The following is a 615-nucleotide window of genomic DNA, read 5'->3' as shown; positions in this document are numbered from 1 at the left end:
GTTGTCTAATAAATAATTGCACAGCAGGATATATCAGGATATTTACCCAGGAACTCTCCCATATCAACTGCTACCACTTTGTGATTTGTTTACTGATTTCCCGTAAGAATAAGCAGAAAACTGAATAGACCAGAAACCATAAAAAGAAACTCATCACCAAAATAAGCAATGTCCTTCCCATCACCCCCCCTAAATACACACCCTCACCCTTTCAGAGGCATGGGGCTGACTTGCACTTCTATCTACATGGTAAACCAGGTAGTCTGAAAAGTCCTCTCTGATCTTGCTGTAGAATACTTTTTTTTTTCTCTTTTGTAAAGTACACTTTTTTCCTTTTCTACTATATTTTTTAAAGAAATACACGCATAGAAAAGTACACAAATAAGTGTACAACGTGAAGCATCATCACAAAGTGAACACACTTGTGGAGGGAGTATTTTGGAGCCCCTTTTATGGTCTATCTTAACCCTAGCCCCTCCCTTCTCCCCGCAGACGTAACTACTATTTCTAATATTTTGAACTCTATATAAATGGACTTGCACTGCAAGTACCCTTTTATATTTGGCTTCTTTCATTCAACATAGTCTCTAAGATTCCTCCATGTGTTAGGAGTAA

General features: G+C 37.9%; 1 protein-coding gene across 1 annotated transcript in view; it reads right to left on the bottom strand.

Annotated features, from left to right (window-relative positions):
• Positions 1 to 615, bottom strand: part of CTTNBP2 (cortactin binding protein 2) — a 207,044-nt gene that overhangs the window by 83,320 nt on the left and 123,109 nt on the right. The window lies entirely within an intron of this gene.

The sequence above is a fragment of the Propithecus coquereli genome, unplaced genomic scaffold (genome assembly GCF_000956105.1).
Source record: "Propithecus coquereli isolate 6110/MARCELLA unplaced genomic scaffold, Pcoq_1.0 Scaffold4, whole genome shotgun sequence".
In the NCBI taxonomy this organism is placed as follows: domain Eukaryota; kingdom Metazoa; phylum Chordata; class Mammalia; order Primates; family Indriidae; genus Propithecus; species Propithecus coquereli.
Note: the sequence above shows the minus strand (reverse complement) of the source record. Positions and strands in the feature narration are given on the sequence as shown.